The sequence below is a fragment of the Heterocephalus glaber genome, unplaced genomic scaffold (genome assembly GCF_053883595.1).
Source record: "Heterocephalus glaber isolate CG9 unplaced genomic scaffold, H.glaber_assembly_v1.0 deba00001666, whole genome shotgun sequence".
NCBI classification, from domain to species: Eukaryota; Metazoa; Chordata; class Mammalia; order Rodentia; family Bathyergidae; genus Heterocephalus; species Heterocephalus glaber.
In genome coordinates, this window is record NW_028258406.1 from 20232851 (window position 1) to 20252351 (window position 19501).

At 39.2% G+C, this 19501-nt stretch overlaps 1 protein-coding gene across 12 annotated transcripts in view; it reads left to right on the plus strand.

The window, feature by feature from the left end:
• Trim13 (tripartite motif containing 13) overlaps nt 1-19501 on the plus strand; it is an 82723-nt gene that overhangs the window by 56712 nt on the left and 6510 nt on the right. For 10 of the 12 annotated variants that reach the window (XM_087197360.1, XM_087197362.1, XM_087197356.1 and 7 more), the window contains one exon: nt 18785-18876. The gene's annotated coding sequence lies outside the window, so the exon portion shown is untranslated. Of the gene's footprint in view, nt 1-12563; nt 18090-18172; nt 18335-18784; nt 18877-19501 lie in introns of those variants that run through there. The other 2 variants (XM_087197363.1, XM_004844147.4) reach the window with 2 other exon arrangements.

Here is a 19501-nt window from a genome sequence, read left to right on the forward strand (position 1 = left end):
CTTCCCTAAGCCAGAGCCTCTCATGACAGAACTGAATTGCCTTGCCAAGTAATAACAACTTCCTGTAAATGAGTGAAGGACCTCACAAACCAGACCTGACATAATGATCAACCAGGCCACAGTTTGACCAAGGTTGCTTGACTAAGCATACTTCCCCTACCCCACTTTGTTCGTTTGCTCTATGACCCCAAAACTTGTCAGAACCCTTAAGACAGGACTTAGGATACTAGTCCCCCTGCTTCCCAGTATGGTCACATTGAACAATACAATCTTTTCTTGCATCATCACCACTCATGTCTCTTGAGGTGGCAGATGGCATAATGTAGTCCGCTAGAGACCTCCAGAGTCAGGCCTCTGGCCTAGGACTCCAGTAATAACTTTTTTTCTCTTAGACCCCTCATCCAACTTATTACAAGGTCTACCAGCTACAGCTACAAAATATATTTTAAAAAATTAACACTTTTTTGCTGTAGTTCAATTTCTTATCTTTCTTGCTTGGACATTTTATTGGCTTTCAAACTGTCCCCCAATGTGATTCTTACCCTCAACAGAATTGTCCCTCCTCCATACAGTGACCAGAATGATCTCTTCAAACTTTAAATCAGATTATATACTCTTTAATAGCTTTCCTTCAATAAAACCCAAAGTCCTTTCCAGGACTTTCCCTACAGAATCAGGCTTCTGATTGATAAGTGCAAATTCTTCATTCATTCATTCATTCATTCATTCATTCATTCAGCTGATGTTTATTGATGGTCTCCTATGTGCCAGGCACTCTCCTGGATGCTGACATATTGCTCCTGTGCAAAGCTCACATTCTAGCAGGAAGAGACAATAATAAAAGAAACCCATAGCATTTTAGTGGTAAATAAGTGATATGGAGGAATATGAACCAGGAAAAGAGATTAGAGAATGTCAAAATGGCAGCGAGGGGCCATTATTTGTAATAGGAAGGCCAGGAGGGCCTTCCTGAGAAGATGACATTTGAGCAGAAACTTGAGAGGGAGTGAGCCAAGTGGATTTCTAGAGGAAGAACATTCCAGGTAGAGGGAAAGAGTGCATGCAAAGCTTCTAAAGAAGAGACATGCTTGGTGTGTTTGAGGAATAATAAGGAAGCCAAAGTGGCTAGAGAAAAGAGAAGACTGCAGGGAAGTAAGCCTAAGTCAGAGAGGTCTTGGGCATGGATTGAGGAGAGGGCAAACCAGGGAAAAACTTGTAGCAATGCCCCCCCACACACTATATATATGTATATATATATACACACACATATATATATATATACACATATATATATGCACACACACATATATATATATACATACACACACACACACACACACACACACACACCCTTGGACTTGGACTTGAGCTGTCAGGAATTTGGAAGAGAAATGAGCAGAGATGAAATTGTGTAGAAGGGCAGGTGTGGCTGCAGGGAGACTGGTTCAGCATCAACTCAGGAGAAGTAAGAATGTCATGGGCCAGAATGGTGACCATGAAAGGAGAGAGAAGGGCTCAAATGTTGCTGAGCAAATAGAGTGAATGAACTTGAACACACTCACTAAGCTAACAGGTGATGGAGCCAAGATTCTCATGCAGCAGTGTGAGTCTAGAGCCTTTGCTGATAACCACAAATAAGGTGAAAGGAGAACTAGAAAAGTGGAGCTGCTGCAACTCCCTCGGAGCTTCCTGTCTTGGAGTGGTTAGCAGCTTCCTGTTGATGGAGTTGTTAAGAGGGAGGAAAGTATTTTCTTATTGGAATCTTTTTGGAAAAGGCAGAAGACAGACAAATAATTTTCTGAATACAAAACATATGGAAGGGCTGGTGATTTAGCTCAGTGGCACCGCACCTGCCTCTTAAATGCAAGATCCTGAGTTTGATTCCTGGTGCTGCCCCCCCCAAATTATATATATATATACATATATATGTATATATGTGTGTATATATATGTGTGTGTGTGTATATATGTGTATATGTGTGTGTGTATATATATGTGTGTGTGTATGTGTGTGTATATATGTGTGTGTGTGCATATATATATATATATATATGTGTGTGTGTATGGAAGAGGGCTGGGGAAGTATCTCATTGGTAGAGTGCTTGCCTAGCATACACAATTCCCTGGACTCCATCTATCCACAGTACTGCAAACAAAACAAAAACAAAAGACATCTGGAAAGTCAAAAAACCCCAAATCCACTACAGTATACAGGGCTGAGATCAGGGTTATTGATCAATGACCTCTTAAGCGTGTGTGTAATTTGTTTTGAAGAAAATAAACTAAGGGAATGCTTTGGGAATTAAAATATTAAATGAAAAATTGCAAAGTCTGTAACTAAGATACCTTTTTTGGAAGAACAACTAGTTTAGAAGATTAAAGGTATGCAAATATAAAGCAAAGATTCTGAGCCATCCATTTTTCTGGCTTGCATTTCAATCTTTAGCTTCCTTAGGGATAACTTGGATGACTGTTTACTCTTCAGTGTTATTTTCCATTTGCTAATCCGTTGGATCCATTTGAGTCAAACTTTTCTTTTCTAGGCTTGGTTGCTTCTTTTGGAAGTGTTCCTTCCTTCAACTAGGTTACAGAAACAAGAGCTGAATTCTATACACAGCTGTAGAAAGTAGATTTCTATTTTCAAGTTGACATGACTATTCAGAGCACTGCTTTAATGTTGATACTGACCAATTTTCTTTCTTTCTTTCTTTCTTTTTTTTTGGTACTGGGGATCGAACTTGGGACCTTGTGCTTGCGAGGCAGGCATAGTGCCACTGAGCTAAATCCATGGCACCCAGTTTTCTTGATAAAGTCCTATTTCTCAACCTAGTCAGACACTGGCGTGTGGCATGTGCACATCCTATGAGGAGACAGGTAGGCCCCATTAAGAGGAGGAATTAGGGTCTCACAGAGGGAAATTTGAATCTATATCTGCGTCTCAGAGTTGGATGACCCTGGTCAAGTCCTTAACATTTTCCTCACTGGCAAAACTCACACCCCCAAAACTGCCTTGTGAAATTGCTGTGAGATTAACTAAAATGATATATGTGGTGTCACAGAATGATTTGCTTAATTAATGATAGTAATTAAATTAATTGCCCGTAGACTACTTTTGTGAGGTGGTTTTTTTAGCTCTGTTGTTTCACCCACAGAGTGGCTATATAATTTATCATCATCCAAATTGGGAGTGAGTGTATAAGAATGAAAGATGCCCAATCCGAGAAAGTCTGGCCCCAGAGGATTAGGCCAGGCTCTCCCCTGGTAAACCAGGACATACAGCCACCTCCCTAAGACTAAGAGGCCTACAAGAGAGAGCTGGCTGCCATCATGATGCTAGCTAGGCTGGAGGGACAAGAAAGAGGCAGATGGCATGAGCAAAGCCAGACGTTGTCTTTGTTGTACATAGTTTACTACTATCTATTTATAAGCATGCTAGTTAAGAATAAAAGCAGTCTTCTCTTTCCTTCTCCACCTTAAAAATTGGTAAAGGAATTGCCCCTACTGAGCCCAGATTTTCCCAAGAAGATAAGCATAGCTTGCAATGTGCCAGACAGCATGAAACCTAGAGGAGCAGGTTGGGGTAACAAGGCCTTCTCTTACAGACCAGGGTGCACAGATTCATGTTACTGGATTATTCTTTGTTTCTTGCCAGCACGATGGTACTCAAACCTACAGGAATTTAGGTATAATTGGCATTACTATAAAATATTTATTTTCAGGTCCTCTGTGCTGACTTTCCAAATTCAAGTTCCCTGAAGTTCTCTATCTTTAAACTAGTATCCAGGATATTTTCTATGACCTTAAAAGATTAGGGAACATTGATTGCTCTTACTTTGGAAAAGTCCATTTGGGCTTTGATTTATTTGTGCAGTAATGCTAAGAAATGCCTTTTGTCACCTCATACTTGTGCCTCAGATATAAAGGTTGAATTGACCAGAGGAGGCTTTGATGGAGCCATAGTCATCAGTGAGAGATTCTCAAGAGAAAGATGAATCTCTGGGACAGGGGACAGAGTTTTGTGGTCCCTCGGGAATTCTTTTTAGTGGAGGCTTCAAGCAGTTGAGCCTTATTTTTATATAAAAGTAGTGATTTCATGACCCTATACTTCATTGCTTTCTCTTTTTTCCCCACCATGCTTCTGGGAAGAACTATTCATATTCCCAGTCTCTGTCTCTCCTTCCTTAATCCTCACTCATGCCTGAGTGCAGTGGAATGAAGACTAACCTGTGTGACTGTTATGGTTTAGGTCTAAAATGTACTCTGAAAGTCACATGTGTTCAGAGGTAGGACTTCCAGGAAGGTGATTAGATCATGGTGGGGGTGGTATACTCATCACTGGATTAATCCATATTTGAATGTGCTGTTAGGAGGTGGGGCCTGGTCAGAGGGATGGGTCACTACAGGTGTGACCCAGAAGGGTATTCTTGTCCTAGCTCCTCTCCTCCATTCTTTTTCTTACCTACCTATGGGTTAAGTAGCTTTCCTCTTGTGCCATGCCATTTTTGCCTTGGAGCCACCCCACCATAGGTGAAATCCTCTGAAACTGTGAGCCATATAAACCTCGCCTCCTTTATGCTGCAGGTATCAGGAAACCATACTAACACAGTACCCATGAGCAGGTTAGTGAACTATTCTGTTTTCCCACTGTGACTTCTAAAATGAAGCAATGCAAGAATAGTCTTTAGCTATAGTAGTAGATATTTGATATTAACCCTTTCACTTCCCTTACTTCTGATTCCCTTTCTTTACCTAAAATCATTAGGAATTGAATTGAAAGACTCTATAAGTTATTTAGGGGGGGCTCAATTTACTTTGTTTTTTGTATTTAATTTTTTTTAAAAAACACCATCTCCCCGGTACCAAAACAAACAAACAAAAATAAAATAAAATAAAAAAATAAAAAATAAAAAAACACCATCTTCATTTTTTTTTTTTTGGTACCGGGGATCAAACTTGGGTCCTTGCGCTTACGCAGCAGGCAGCGAAACCACTGAGCTAAATCCCTGGCCCTTAATTTTTAAAAATGGACACAAAAATATACATATTCATGGGGTACTATGTGATATTTTGATACATGTGTATACATTCTATAATGCAAAAGTCAGAATAAGTGTATCTCCTCAAATATTTGTAATTTCCTTGAGGTAAAAACATTCAATATCTTCTCTCTCAACATTTTTGAAATGTACAGTAAATATCATTATCTATGGTCATCCTGCTATACAATAGAATTCAATTTATTCTTCTCAACATTTAAGACTCTACTCAAGCCAGGCAAGGTGGCACATGCCTGTAATCCCAGAACTCTGGGAGGCTGAGGCAGGAGGATCATAAACTTGAGCCCAGTTAATTTAGCAGGAACTTGTCTCAAAATAAAATTTAAAAAAGGGTTGATGTGGTGGTTACAGTTGAGTGTCAAGTTGATTGGCTTTGGGATCTGCAGGTGGGAAGTTAGTGGCACACACTTCTAGGTATGTCTGGATGGGGCAATGGAGATGTGGCCTTGGGATCTCTATCTGGTCACTCAATGTTTCCTCTCTAGCATTGTTTCCTTGCTTTCTTTCCACCACCAAGAACTAAGTAGTTTTGCTTTGACATGTCCTTCTGCCATGATGTTTCTGCTTTGGAGCCAGCTGGCCATGGACTCAATCCCCTTAAAGTGTGAGACAAATTAAACCCTCCTTTTAGTTGTGGTTATCAGGTTTTGTGTCCCAGCAATGGGAAAACTACTGATACAGGTGGTGATACTGCTTAGTGAAAAGGATCTGGGCTTAAACCCCAGTACTGAAAAAAGTACACTCAGCTCTTTAAATTCTTAATCTTTTCTTATGTTGGTACTAGAGATCGAACTCAGGACCTTGCACTTGCAAAGCAGGTGGTGGAACCACTGAGCTAAATCCCCGGCTCTTTTCTTATGTTTATGCCACTTTTCCCTGTTTTTTCCTCTTGGTTCCAAGAATATTCCCTCTAGAGTCCCCAGTAGTAGAGGAACTATTTGCTAGTGACATATGTTTAACATCTGTGGTATACTCACTGTGTAAAGGTAGCATAATCATCTGTGTCCTAAATAGGGACTTGTATGAATGGGGCCATTCCAGGGCTTAACTACCTTTTTCATTTACATATAACTTACATTTAGGTGTATCTTTGGAATTATGCAGTGTAAGAGAGAAAAATTATTTTTAATTGGTCTGTATTTCATTAACCATTCTAATAAGCCCTTATTCACAGAATTAGCTGGGTCAAATAGTGGACAGGGACACACAGGCTGTAAATGATAATTCTTAAACAAGTTTTCCTGCATTATGGTCCTGAGAAGTCAGAAGGCTATTAATAACTACAAAAAAAGGAATACAGAAGAAGGAAGGGGCAAAAAGGGAAAGGAGGAAGGGAATTGACAGATTCAGTCTGAGATAGATTGCTTGGGTTAGACTGTGAACCCTGGATCCCAGGCCATGGGAGATGGAAGGAGGGACTCTTGCAAATTAGGAGTAAAGGCACACAGCTGTTCAACTGGTGTGCTTGTCTGTGTGTATGGGCACCACTCTTGCAAGAGTATGGGTTAAAGTCTTGTTTTCACTGCCTCTGTAATTTAATTTTTTTGTGGGGTCTGGACAAGTAAATTTATTTCTCAAAATTGAAGGCTTGTCTGGGATGTTCTGTGCCTGTGTGGACCAGGTCCTGGTAGAGAGGGAAATTCATCGCACCCCATTTTTGGGTGGCCCGGTCCACCTGGATAATCTGTCTTTTCATGGAATCCATAGATTCTGAAGACAGCAAAACTGATTCAGGAGGAGATGACCAGGCAACCTCATACATAAGCCAAGGTAGAAGCATTGGACTATAAGTACTACCTCTTGGTGGTCAGGGCATTTTTGGGGGTCAAATTAGTGACTGAGATATGTCTTAAACGGGTTAAATGCAGAGTAGAGTACAAGGTACACAGGAAATCTCCATTGGTGGAGGTTGTGTACATGAGAAACCTCCATTATGGGGGGTTGAATGTATGGGTACATAAGAAACCTCCATTGCAGGGGTGCGGGTGGGTGTTGAATGTACAGGGAAGCAGCTCTCAGAGTGCACATTAAACCTCCATTAAAGGGGGTTAAGAGAAACAGTTACGGGGACCAGCGAAAAATGGGGAATAAAAATTCTAGGCCTAAGGAAATAAAGACAGGGAAAAGGAGCTCTTCCTGGGACATTGCCCCAGATAGTCTGCTGGGACAAGTGTGGAAGGGCTGAGTAGTCTATAAAGGTCTTAAGTAGCCCTGGAGGGCTGGAAAGATAGCTCTTGTACCAAGGGGGAAAAAGATACAAAAATCATGATCTCCACAGTAGAAAAAGTGTTTGAGAGAAAATTAGATCAAGACTCCACATAAGGAGTTAATAAGAGCCCATTGTTACAAATCTTAGCTGATTGATAAATTTAGTTTTGGCATCCAATTTGAGTTGGTATTTTTATTTGATTGATATGCTTAAAACATTTCTTGTGCATTGCAAATTCTTTTTTTTTTAAATTCTTTTATTGGTACATTTTAGGTATACAATATGTTTACATTTATCATTGGTTGCTTGTACCTGTACATGATGGAGAGGTGGGTACTTTAAAATTCAGACAGCAGTTGTGAGGTTTGTTATTGAAAGATTATAATAAGATTTTAAAAAGAGAATATGATGAAGACTATAAGTATAAAGATATATTATTGATGTGAGCAGATTTTATATGATAAGGTTTTTGACCTGTCAGGATAAAAAGTGGGGGGGGGGCAATTGTGGCAAAACTAGAAGGCTCAAGTGTGTTCAGAAAAAGTCTGTAGAGTATGAAGTTTATTTTAAAAAATGTATGTTTGGCTATTTTGAGCTTTTGCTCTTGTTGGTTTGGTTGAGCACAAGCTGTTCTTTCTGAAAGCTCTTTGTTGCTCAAAGGAGTCTAGGAGGCTGTGGCCCTGACTCTCAGATCATCACTCACTCTTTTCCAGGTCCCACTCTCCTCTCTGGTCTAACTGGTGCTTTCAGACAAAGGCTATAGCTGTCATTTCTGAGATTGATACTGGACGTGAGCTTTTTTTGCATGACTAGCAAGGACACATAGACTGGTCAGTGACAGAAAACAGGGCAGAGTTGCTTCCTTGTGCAGTTCTAACTTGGTTTGGTCAGGCTGCACATGTGGCCTAACCTGGTTTTCTTTTCTTTATCTCTTTCTAAAACTACATGAGAGATCTTAAAGACATCAAATAAATCTTATATGACTATGAGTAACTCAATGTCTATTCTCAAACATCACTTTTAGATTAAAAGATTTTTAAAAGTTGAATTTAAAGAGTAAAGAGACAAAACCTCAAAGCTCTTCTTTCACCCTTCTGATTTTTACTGGTTATAAGACTATAATGTTAAGTAACAAAAAAAGAGGTACTCAATAGCTTAAAATATTAAATACTGTTATGACTTACATTTTTTAAAAGGGAGAGATAATTGATAATCCTGGGTGGTATTCTGAGTAGTGTATTTATAGTTATAAACTTCTAACTATAAAAAAGAGTATTATAATTCAACATGGCCAATACATCTAAGAGTGCACTCTGATTAAATATAACTGTGTTATACTTATATGTTCTGTATGCTGACTTGTGTGTTCATCTGCCTGTTAATCTGTTTTAATAACTGGTTAAAGTACATGAAAGCTGCTTCATTAAAGATTTTTTACTTCACATCAATTTTATTTTGCCCTTTGTTTTTGTCCTTGTAAACTTCTGGCCAGAATGAGGCTCATTACAGAATGAAAGCTAATAGGCTTAGGGGGCACTTATAAATAAAAGCCTTAAAGTTTGCTAATATAAAAATGTGATTTAGGCTAATATATATGTTTCTCCATGTGTGTTGATTTTCAGGTATATATTTTCCTTCAAAAATCCCACTTAAGTTGACTTATAGATAGACATTCATGATATTAGCCTAAATGTTTTTTGGTTTACATAACTTAACAGTGAGCTAATTTAAATCAGTTGGTAAAAATAAAGATGTCTTTAAAGTTGGTAACATGTTTCCTTTCAGGTTGTTAGCCAATCAAAATTGGTTTTATAAATGCAGTGCCTATTGTCTGTATGCAATAACTTAAAAATTATATATATATATATATTATATATATATACACACACATCCAAAAAAATGTTAACTGTTATGGTTCTCATGATCTATCTAAAAGGATTTTTGAGATAACTATATATTAATATAGTATATATTATTATAATATATTTACATTGGCTATAATCAAAAGGTTAAGTTCTCCTAGCCCAGATCTGACCATTGGAGTTCACCGTCCATCCATTCCAACCTGGTGATATGGTGCTGATAAAGAACAAAAAAGAGGACAAACTCCAGCTGACCTGGGAAGTCCCTTATCAATTCCTTCTGACTGTTGAGATGGCCATGAGGACTGCTGAAAAAAGGTGGACTCACTAAACTCAGGTCAATGGACCTATAGGGGAACATGGGGGAAATTTGGGGTCATCTGAAAAACCATTAAAGCTGACTCTAAAACAGGAGCTGGTCCCCTTCTGGAAGCTAATTTGCCTGGGATATCAAAAACTACAGGTTGGGGTAGGGAATAGACAAATTAAAAAGAGACTCTGGACTACCCTCTTGGACTGATAATTAATGTAACTAAAATCACAGCCTCTCTAAATTTGAGATTTGATTCTTGCCAAGTACTGTCTTGTGAAAGTTTAAAATGTTACAGAGACAGATCTTACAGGTGGAAAAATATCTTTCTTTGCTCAGAACCCTATTCAGGTTACCATACCCCTCCTTGTGCCAGCTGGAGTGATATCTGGTGAACCACCCAATAACAGGTGGACAGCTAGAGACCTCTACTTGGAGGCCTGTACTCCCAACAGATAGGCTATATGTGTCCAAAATCTTTCCTCCAACTGACCCGAAGACCTAAAATGCAATCTTATATTCCTATCAATAACCCAGCCATTCTAGACCAAGGACCAGATAAAGTGGCACTTTGAGTATATGAGTTAGGATCAAATGTTGCATGATCAGACCATTGAGGCAGGCTTGTCCTTACAATTGAATCTAACTTTTCTCAACCAAAGGCTTCCACAACTAACTCCCTAACTCTCAGAAAAATGATGATTCTAAATGATTCTAAAAAGATAAAAAGAGCAAAAATAAAGAACTTGAGGAAAACTTTAGAAATTGAGACAGGATATAAGGAGATGAATGCCTGGGTCAAATGGGTAGAGTTTTCAGCTCAGGCTCTTAACAAAAGTGACTGCTCTGCATGCACCATGGCAAGACCACAAGGACAGGTGGTTCCTTTCCCTTCAGGAGGGATGCTGATCCTGATGGAATGCTTTGTGTGGTGGCCTTATATCAGGACAAGGATGCTTGGGAAAATGAGACTTACAAGAGTCTGTGGCTGCTATTCCCTGTGCCACAGGAAATGGACATAAAGGGGGTCCCTCCCTTCTCTGTAGGGAATGTGAGTTAACTCTTCTTGGCTCTCTAGGTGGGGAGAACAATTTACTGAAACCATAGGAGACATGACTACCTGCACCCACGTCTTAAATGTCATTGGTGGGTCACACAACTACTTGTCCCTTGCCCATTCCCCGGGCTGATGTCTGGTGGTACTGGGGGAAAAGGAACCTCTGCAGTTTATTCCCTACAAATTGGACTGGGACTGTGCCTTAGTCCATCTGGCCATTCCCTTCACCCTGGCATGTCATCAGCTCCCAGAACAAGAGACTTCTGGAACTCAGAGATCCTTACCAGGATCCTTTGACCTTCATTTATATATTGATTTAATCAGGCTACCCAGAGGAGTCCCCAGTGAATTTAAGGCACAAAATCAGATAGCTGCTGGATTTGAGTTCCTACTCTTCCAGTGGTCCACTGTTAATAAAAATGCAGATTAAATAAACTATATCTATGACAATCAGCAAAGGTTTATTAACTCTACAAGAGATGCAATTCAAGGCATAGCTGCCAATTAGATGCAACTAGCTGGATGGCCTGGGAAAACGGGATTGCTCTAGATATGATGTTGGCAGAAAAAGGGTGTCTGTGTCATGTTAGGAAGACAGTGTTTCACTTTTATCCCTAATAACACACCCCTAGATGGGATCATCACTAAGGCATTACAGAGCCTCATTATGTTAGCTAATGAACTCGTTGAAAACTCTAGAATTGATGATCCCTTTACAGGGTGGCTAGAAAACTGGTTTGGAAAATGAGAAGGTTTATTGGCTTTGGCTCTGACATCCCTCATTATTGTGGCTGGGGCCTTAGCTGCCATAGGGTGCTGCATCATTCCTTGTGTGACAGGCCTGGTCCAAAGATTGAGACTGCCCTAAGAAAATGTCTGTGGCCTATCAATGACTTAATCTCTTACTATTAGAGGAAGGGGTCAATTTATTATTTATGATAAAGAAAGTCAATTAACATTAGATAGATTTGAAAACTCAAGAGATAAACATGATAAGGGGACCAGGAATCCTATAATAAGGAGAGGAAGAGATTATAAGATAAAAATATTTTTAATTGGTTCATATTTCATTAACCACTCTAATAAGCCCTTATTCACAGAATTAGCTGGGTCAAATAGTGGACAGGGACACACAAGCTGTAAAAGACTCACACCAGAGATAAGGTACTGGGGTAAGAGATAATTGCTAAACAAGTTTTCCTGAATTAAAAGCACACAGCTTCTCAACTCTGATGTGCCTATCTGTGTGTATGGGTACCACTTATTGTGTATGGATTAAAGCAGTGATGGTGAACCTTTTAGAGATGAGTGTCCAAACTGCAACCCAAACCCTACTTATTTATCTCTGAATGCCAACATTGCAATTAAACCTGCATACTGAGGTTTTAGTTTAGAAAAAAAAACAATTCCTACATTAACATCTTTTGTCTTAAAAGAAAAACAACACAGGGGAAATAGGTTCACCACCACTGGATTAACTCACTTTTGCTGCCTCTGAGTCTAATTTTTTTGGGAGTCTAGACAAGTATTCATTTCTCACATGGAACCATTAAAAATATCACTTTGAAGACTATGGAAAGATGCAGAAAAGATTATTTTAACATCTGAAGTAGATCAGTTGCAATATAAAATGCTATATCTTAAAAATCAGGCTGAAGCTGGGTGGGCAATGTGTCTATAGTTCTAGCAACTGAGGAGGCTTAAGGTGGGAGGAATGTATGAGTCCAGTAGTTCAATACCAGGTTGGAGGTCCAGGGATTTAGCTCAGTGGTTTTGCCTCCTGCTGCGTAAGCACAAGGACCTGAGTTCGTACCAAAAAACCCCCCCAAAAACAAAAAAAAACAAAACCAATACCAGGTTGGGTAACATGGTGAGACCCAATCTCCAAAATAAAACAGAGCAAAAAGCTAATAAAATGCCCACCTGTTCTTTTGTAGAACTGTATCTGGATTCATTTAATCCATGTCATTTTGATGGATAACTAGGATATGTCTAATTTTTATGTAACAATTATATAACAAATACACCTTTACATAAATCGTGACATATTTTTTCCTATAATAAATTCCTAGAACTTATATGTGTTTTGAATATTTCTGATACAGATTACTAACTTATCTATCCATCTATGCTGGTCCCCAGCAGCAAACAAAATGACCTGTAATACTACTAGATGATGGCCTATTGGTCATTATGTTTTAAATCATTGCCAACTTAGTGAATTTTAAAAGGTGATATCAATGTTTTGCTTGACATTTTGATATGGGAAAATATAATTCCCAGCCTGCTAGATGTCAGACACACTGAGCTTATGTTCCATGAAATTGAAGAATAGGAAAGATTTATTGAGATATATCTCCTGAGAGAAGAGGAGACCCAAAAGTGGGTTGCCACTGAGGCCCTTTGACAGGGGTAATTAATATAGCAAAATCACAATGCGGGTACAACATGGGTCAAACTACAATCAACCTATAGGATTACAGCTATATTAGCTAATATTGATCTAATAGGGAAGCAGGTCATATAGCAAGGCTACATGGAAAGAACAAACGCATTTTGAGGAAGCAATGGGTCAGGATACTCTGGTCAGCCACCTGGATGACTGATGCCTATCCAAACTTCCTGGACCAAGTGGTGCTAATTGTAGTATAATTCTAAGTTACTGTCTTGCTAAGACACCAAGTTGTGATCCTCCTATTTTAGTCTTCCACATTGCTGAAATTACAAGCATGCATCACCATGCCTGGCTATGTTGTGGTTTTAATATCCAAAATTTTACATTTTATTCGGTCATACTAGTCCTTTTTTTTTTTTTTGGTGCTGGGGATTGGATGTAGGGCCTGTACATGCTAGGCACAAGGCCTGCCACTGACTGAGGTACATGCACAGCCCCCAGTCTTTTTAAAAACTCATGTTGATTAATGTTTGCTTAGAAAGAAGTTCCTTAATTCTTTATGAGAGCTCTCTGATGGACTAATTCAGGAAATTACACTTCTTTTGAAGAGATGTGGTATGTTATGAAAACTGAAAATAATGACCTGTCTTTTTAAACTATAGGAGGAATCTGGCCATAGAAGAGGTATGATAAAGTTTGCTATAGAAACAAAGGATGGAGAGATACCTTGTCAAAATAAAATGTAATGAAGTGTCTACCTCAAGTGAATTAAAATTCCAAGTACATTACCATTCTGGGTGGCCTCAATAGAAATATTTGCAAGTTTGAAATATATCAGTTATCTTTGATAAAGAGCATTCTTCAAACATTCATGAAATAACTGGACTTGGTGCTGAGAGTGCAGTGATGAACAAACACACGCGCCTAGCTCTTCTGGAATTTAGTCAAGTGGGGAGACAGATATTCAAATAATTACATAAAGAAAATATAACAAACTGCTGTATGCACAGTGGAAGAAAAGTACAGGACAGCATGAGATGATTAACAGGATTCTATTCTTGGCCTGGAACATCTAGGAATTCAACCTGAGACAGCTGTGCTATGTCTGGGGGATAGGGATGGGAGGTGGCTGGTGAGAGGGGACATTAGATGGCAGGAGCCTTAAAGCTGCAGAGAGTACAAGCTTGGGCAGGCCAAGGCTAACAATTGCTTTCAGAGAGGCAAGGTTATGGGAGTGGGAGAGAAAAACCATGTCTCTCCTAAAATATTTAAATTCAAACTTTCATTGTTTAAAAATAGTGTAACTATAATCACAAGTCATCAGTTTGTGATCACTCCTCTACAGGGAATATGAAAGTCATTAAATGATCACTGAATCCCTGGGAGTCCTAAAACTGAGTGTTGGGCTGTGGGACAAGCACCTCAGTGGTAGAGCATATGTTTTGCATACCTAAGGTCCTGGGTTCTGTCAGTAGTATGGCAAAACAAACAAACCAACAAAACCTGAGATTTGATTTTCAGAATTTAAAGAGGAAACCCAGCACATGTTCCTGGGCTGGAAGAAAAGCCAGGAGTGACTCAAGCCAGGCCACAAAAATAGGGCTTATTAAGAAGGTGGCAGTGGTACTCAGAGTACCACTGAAAGATCAAGGAAAATGAGAACTGAAAAAATGTCCAGTGGATTTTGCAACCCAGAGGTCAATGACCTTCACAAAATGCCTAAAATGTGCTGCTATTATTTAATCAGTCTCGTGCATCTTCAGAATTATCTGTGTCTTTGGTGCAACCGGGAAGGATGTGGGCTGATTTAAATCCATCCCAAATTTCTGGAGATCTGGCTGCATTCTAGCAAGAATTTGCATGGAGCAATGAACGAGACCATTATAAGATAAACACATATTGACAAGGCATTTATTACAAAACACTTTGATGTCAGGGAGGCCCAACCTGGCTCATGTTAAAAAATATGAAGCATGTATTTCTTGTGCAGTGCTCTGTAGATTTCTGATAAATCTAGATCCTTAGAACCAAAATTGTATATGTCCTATTGACTTTAAGACACAGTGTACTTAATGTATAGGAATCAGCTACTAAAAACTGCAGAAGCTGTACCACATTACACCTTTACAGAAGAAATAGTCTAAAAATGTCCCATATAACAGATGAAGTTTTCTACACCAAAATAATATTTTGTCATCATAAAGTAATTTTTCAAGATAAAAATGAAGTATATAATGATTAGTGAACCTAACAAAAATTCAAAATAAAAAACCATACTGTATAAATCAAGTTTTCAAACAACTACAAATATACCTAAATCATTTGTTAAAGGCCCTTATAAAGTTATTCTTCATAAAATATATATATTAGTTAAAAACATTTAATTGTTATAACAAGTGTAATCATTGTTAAAATATCAAAGCAGTAGTACATTTAGAAAAACTGATTTTTAAAGCTGTAGCTCTCCACTAAAATGTAGCTAAACAACACTATCATTTACACAGCACAGTAACAATGGAGCAAGATAATTTGTACAGATGATATATAAGTACATACAATTTTTGGAGGGTTTTAGAATATCATTAATTCTATATTTATTTTATGAGGAATTTAATATTTTGTCAAATGGGTCAATAAGATTACAACATGCTGAACTTTTCTATAATTGTATCTTTAAAAATCTATACTTTTCAATAAGCAGTAAAGGAAATTTCTTCTCCCTTAAATCTTGGATGTTACCAGGTAATATTCCAAAAATTCTGCTTTCATTTTTTTAGTGCCATGTGCATAATTATTCTTCAGTGGCTTCCCATTTCTCACAGTAAGGTTCTATTTTTAATCTCAGTATTTCTCTTTTTTTTTTTTTTTTTGCAGTGACAAAGTTTATTTGAAAAAGTAAAAGTGAAGCGTGAAGGAGAAACTGGCTCTTCAGAGCAAGCTTGGGCTAAGTAAAAGAGGAAAAAGCAAGATAAAAGCACACTCTGGAGGGTGTGTGATAGCCTCTTCAGGTCTCTTTTCAGCCAAAGCCTTGGGTTTGGGAAATTCCTGGACTAGTATTTTTGGTTTCTAGAACAATTTTGAGGATTATATAGTTTGAGTATAAAATTATAAGCATATGTTAGTATTGCCTTAATTACCTGAATTATTTTATTCTTAAAATTCTTTGCATCTACTGAAACAACTAAAGGCCAAGTTTACTGTTGCTTAAATGTCTCTCAGTCTCTTACAAAGCTAACTGATCTTGCTGTACTGAAATATATGGAATCTAGAATTGTCTTCAAACCCAGGAAGAAATCCATTTAATTTCAAGTCTTGGGTATTTTTCTGTCTTTTTTGATGAACAGATTTTTACAGGTATTTTTCAGTTTTAATGGAATATTTTGAATGTTCATTTCTCTGAAAATATATAGCTTTAAAAAAAAGTAAAGTTGTCCTTTAATTGAATATTTTTCCTTTTTTTCTCCTTTGCTTAGACACAGAAGAAGGGGTTGAGAAGTAGGATATGTGTTCTTAAGCAACTACCCTGGGCTAGATATAGAAATGTTAAAATTTTGGTACTAGCTTCCTCACCTGCAGAGTTTATCACAAGACTTTGTCCTTGAGCCCAGGTTTTAAAATCCAAAGCAACAAAACAAGCATGGTTTTCTTCTCCCATGTTGCACTGACAGCCATTAAGTACTTAATATGTCAGACACAATGTTGGTTGCTTTATATATTACCTAATTGTAACCAAATGTATCACAATTTTCATTTTACAGAGCAAAACACTGATGCTTAGAGGTAGCAAGTGACTTGAAAACTAGTGAGTCTTATTGCTGTGCTAAGTGAATTTCAAGTGTCAGCTGTTTACTTATTTAAAGAGCAGTCAATAGAAGAAAATTCCAGTGTGAGGAGCATTTTGATCATTCCTGTGTCACCCCTAACAGGATCTAGATACATCTGTGCATGCCAGTTTCATCCAGCAAGTTACTCTCTTCTTCCAGCCTGGATACTCACAGCAAGCAGTTTGCAAAAGCTATTCTTTTTTCCTTCCTCATTTTTGTATACTAAAGCGAGTTTAATATACTGTGCTCTTTAGTAATTTTAACAGTCCAGGGGTTGCTATGCAGATTTAGTAAGTGTTTTACATTTAGTTGGGCAGAAGCATATTGGTATTCACCATCAACCTGATCTAACTATATAAACATGCGTAATTATATTAAGGATAATTTTTGGTCTATGAGTTAGTAATCTGCACTATCATTTTACTTTTAGGGTATTTGAAATGTTTCTATAAGCCAATTTGTTTTTAATAATATTTTAGTGGAGACTCGAGATGCAGTTTTCATTGGCACTGGAGTCAGTCATGGTGCTGTAGAAAGATTATCTGTACATGGAATCTGATTTTAGCCTCTGCTCTGTTTTTCATGTTTAAGTCATTTCACCTGTTTCTTCATTTATGGGGTAAGAATCCGAATTCCCATTCCACAGTGTTCTTGAGAAGACTAAACAACAAAAATTATAGGAACTATTCTATTCTAGTATATGTGCTGCTGAAGACATATATGGTTCTGTACTTGCCTCAGTTCTCTCATGATTTAAAATTTTAGGAGTCATTTCATTTATCTTTGTACCCTTCACTGACCGCTCATTGACTTAATGGTCTGATATTAAACCAGGTGCCCATACAGAGTGGAAGAGTTAGAAGAGTTAGAAGACATCAGAAGAGTTAGCTTAGCGACTTAACTATTAACTTAACTATTAACAGCGGATACTTTAAAACCAAATTTAAAGCTCTTTCTCCCCTTCAAAGAAAAAAAGCAGTAGTGCTCTTTTGCTTACAAGACAGTGTTAAAAAAAGAGAATTGGATCGCTGGTGTTCTGCCTAAAAATCGAAAGGAAACTGACGCAATGTTGGGAAAAGGGAGACGATAGTTGACCTCATTTTAGTTGCACTTGGCCCAAGCCCAGGCTGGACCGACGAGCAGTCAGTGGTCTCCGGTCCCAAGCCGCTGTGGCCCGGTTTCTGCTCCTGAGATGCAAATGAAGTGGTGTGAAGGGTTGGGCTTTTTTTTTTGTTCCTAAAAATGCTACGAACAAAAAAAAAAGTACAACAATCCAAACCCAGCCATCTCATTGCGCGGCCGTTTAATTGAGACTTCCTTCAGGGTGGCCCCACAAGGGCACGGTGTCCGCGCGCAGCCCCCTGCAAAGGAGAAAAGTGAGCGCCAGTACCCGCCTCTTCCAGGCGGCCCACCGGAAGAGCCCTCGAACCGCCCGGGAAAGGCTGGGCTCGAGGCCGGACGAGGGAGCTCGGGCGGGGCCGCGAGGGCTGGTGGAGGTGGGCGGGGCCGCCCAGCGCCGCGAGGCCATTTTGCGGCCTTGCTGAGCGTGTGCAAAGCGGCCTCGGCAGGTGGAGAGTGCGGTGCTGTGGCTTCAGGTGTGAGGCTTCCTGCGTGGCCGGAGGTTGGAGATGAGTACCCACCGCCGGGTTCCTCTCTGGGGAGAAGGGGGGTGACCTTGAACCTGCAGCGAGGGTGGGGACTTGCCCAGGCCTGCACTGACCAGCGTGGGTGGGGACTGGTGAAAGGCGAGTGTGAGCTCCAGTGGGAACCCAGGGGCACTGGTAGGGCGCGGGGAGGAGCGGCATGGGCTGGGCGCCGCCTGGCCACCTGCTCAGCTCCACAAAAACCTGCCGCGTCTCAAGAGCACTGGGGTGCCTTGTGCCGCCCGAGGGCGCCCTAACTCTGAAGCAAGCTTAGTACAAAGAGCTCCAACCTCTGTCTCCAGGCTGCTTGGCCCTTCAGTAGTTCTTGCGGGCTGGCTTTATTGGTGGGGCGATTGAAAAAATTGGTCAAGAGTGCAGATCCTATGCACGTAAATTCATAACATCCTCCTTTCTTTTTTCCGCTGCAGCTACAAGCTTGTCAGTCGACACGTGAAAAACAACCTGATCTGTGGTGGGAAATAGCAACCCTGCCAAATATACCTGCTTGCCGGGGACAGAGGTAAACTGTTTTTCTCTGTTGATAACCTCACATTTTAAGAAAAATAAGCCAGCTTTCTTAAATTGAACTATGTGTAGAATATATATTTTCCCATCCATTTCTTTCATTGGTGGTCTTTGTTCCTTTCATATTTTGTCAAAATTCAGAAAAATAGAATGTATATTTGGCAATTTTTTGTGTGGTAGTTACTGCAAATGTATTATATCCAGATACTTAGGTTGGAAAGGAAGAGAGAGGCTTCAGCAGCATTTTTTTCTTCTTGTGTCTGGTGAATTGTCAGGCTTTTGGGCCTTGTATAATAGGGTTGTGTTTTCTGTGACTCTAGAGTTCTTTATAGATTTGTCTTTTTAAACGCAAAATTTCATTTATATAGGCACTCCTTCCAGTAGAACTTGATGGAGCTGTTCATTAACTGGTTATATTTCTTTGTTGCACAACCAAAAGATACATTATTAAAATGTATTTGGTGCTAGGGATTGAACCCAGGGCCTTGCACATTCTAGGCAAATGCTATACTGGTCATTTAAACTGCATCCCCAGAAGATAACATTTCTTCAGTCTCTCCTATCCTTCCCTAAAAATACTTGGGGGGGGGGGGGTTAATCACCAGACTTATTAAATCTCC